This window comes from Ceratotherium simum, chromosome X (assembly GCF_057802395.1).
Source record: "Ceratotherium simum simum isolate JZ-2026a chromosome X, ASM5780239v1, whole genome shotgun sequence".
In the NCBI taxonomy this organism is placed as follows: Eukaryota; Metazoa; Chordata; class Mammalia; order Perissodactyla; family Rhinocerotidae; genus Ceratotherium; species Ceratotherium simum.
Genome location: NC_141940.1, coordinates 43,222,372 through 43,224,850, shown reverse-complemented (window position 1 = coordinate 43,224,850; position 2,479 = coordinate 43,222,372). Strand labels below are relative to the sequence as shown.

Sequence of the window (2,479 nt, the reverse complement as noted above, 5' to 3'; positions counted from 1 at the left end):
GGAATCAATCAGCTGACGTCGTCAGATGACATTTTGCCCTCTCTGGCATCTTTCAAAAGTTTTGCGCTGGAGGTCACAGGAAGCTTAGAGGTCGCCAGATTCCCAATCTGGTTTGTTGAGGTGATGCCAGGCAGGAGGATAAGCAGTCACATGTGAGAAGGCGTGGCTTAGTGCATTGCCTTTTATCCAATCAGATATGGAGTTTGCCCGTGACGTCAGAGAGGCAGCGCCATAGGTGGGCCACCGCCTCTCAGGAGTCGGGGTTGTATATCCTTCCAAACTCTCCCCGAGCAGCTCCGACATGGCTGAGCCTGTCTCTGAGATTTCCTCTGAGGAAAGCCTGGGCACGAAGGAGCCCACGGAAGCCGACCCGAAGAGCCTGAAGCAGAAGCAGCCAAGGCGCCGCCGCCGCCGCTGCTCCGACAGTTTCGCCGTCTATTTCCCCAGGGTTCTGAAGCAGGTTCACGAGGGCCTGAGCCTTTCTCGAGAGACCGTGAGCGTCATGGATTCGTTCGTGAAGGACATCTTCGAGCGCATCGCCGACGAGGCCGCGCGCCTGGTCCGCTCCACCAAGCGCTCCACCATGTCCTCCAGAGAGATCCAGACCGCCGTGCGCCTGCTGCTGCCGGGGGAGATTGGCAAGCACGCGGTGTCCGAGGGCACCAAGGCCCTTATCAGGTACATCAGCCACCCGTGAGCTGCCTCAGGACCACCTGAGCATTGCAACCCAAAGGCTCTTTTCAGAGCCACCTCACTTGGCGGGAAAAGAGCTGTAGCTCTAAAAAGAGGGACCTACTCTAGTTTTTTGATCACATGGCGTTCTGCCAATATGTAAAGTATTTTTACCTCCAAGGAAACATTATCAGCTCTGCTTTATATATATTTCAGTGCAGTTTATTCCATGGAAAATCCTTAACCCTGTTACATTACATGGCTTTCCTAAACGGTCATTTCTGTTAGATATTTCTCTGGGTCAGCCTTAATGGGGGTATTTTTGTTATAAGTACATTTTCCATTTTCACTCTCATTCTCTCACGAATGCATGGTGGAATTTTCCAGAAGTTCATTATGTGTGGTATGGTAAGAGATAAAATGTAGAAGCAGATATAAGAATCCCTCTGCCTTTGTCAGGCCAGATTATTAAGGCGATTTTCAAATATCTGGAACAATATCAATCTCTTCTCTATTTCTTTAAAAATATATTTTCATAGGAATTTGTCATTTATGTTAACATAATATAATGGTCTTTTATTGTTTTTAAATGAATTTTAAAATAAATTTTAAATTTTAATATTCCATGCAGTAAATATTGGCAGATTTTACTGACTTAGTAGCTCTTCATGTGGCTATTTATTTTGAAAAGTGTGAAGTTTCTCGAGGAAAACCGATTGTAGATTTTTAGTCATTTGCAGTGTAATCAGATCTACTGAAAATATTTACTCTTTTTCGGTGTTTAAACCTTTTTAAAATTTAATTGCCAAGTATTCACAAATACTTTTAAATCGTAATGCTGATAAAAGCTTTCTTGTCACTTTTCTGACCTAATAGGAGACGATAGTGGCATTTCATCAGCAAAGGTGATATCAGGATTTTCTTTGAGATCTATGTGCTCCAGGATAACAATTTTCATTTTCTAGACCGTTTAAATGACTTAATAGTATTCACAGCGCCCTTTCAGTAGTTTTAGCAGCTGTTGAGAACATTTTTTCCTCTCGCTTAAGTAGATTATAATTATAGATTTTCCAATATTAAGTTCTCCTTAAATTTATGGAAGGGAACCCCTTAATGGAGGCAGTTTGAGGAATTATGTAGCCCGAGGGTACTGTGTGACCTTTTTCTGCAGTCGTTTAGGCCTGACTTCCAATCAGAAGTGATCTGGAAGCTATAAGTTTATCTGAGATCTTCCATTACTCCTAGTTTTATCAACATTCGCATCTATTTCTTAACCTCATTTAAATGCAAGCCCTACACTAATCACCCTACTTCATTCTCCAGTTCATTCCTCTTTCTTGAAAAGGAGTCATTGTCACAATACCTGAGTAATTGATTTTGCATCTTATCACAACAAGGGCTCCAAGATGCCTGACCAAGAAAAAGAATGTCAGTGTGCTGCTTGGAGCTTTCTGCTCTACCTACCTTTAGAAGGTGCTGAAACAGGTTCAACCTGATAACAGCATCTATTCTGAGGAAATGACCATCAGTGCCCTGCTGTTAGTGACATTCTCCATCATTGAGTAAACTAGTTTAGGAGCACCCAGTCAGCAGATCCAAAGATTTTTGTTCAGAATCCTGTGAGTTGATGAAATAAGAGTATGGTCAGTTAAAGTACTTGTTTTAAATGGCAGTCTACTGGTGTGAAATCAAATTCAACCTACTAGGTTGTTGCTGTTCTCCTTTCCATTTCATTATATGCATGCTCTAGAATTTGCTTTTTTGCCCAAATACCCTGTATTTAAATTAAGCTTAACTTGATTTCAAA

General features: G+C 42.2%; 1 pseudogene; it reads left to right on the top strand.

Moving 5' to 3' along the window:
• The first annotated feature begins 301 nt into the window (after positions 1-301).
• On the top strand, positions 302-757 carry LOC147911841 (uncharacterized; annotated as a pseudogene).
• The last annotated feature ends 1,722 nt before the right edge of the window (positions 758-2,479 follow it).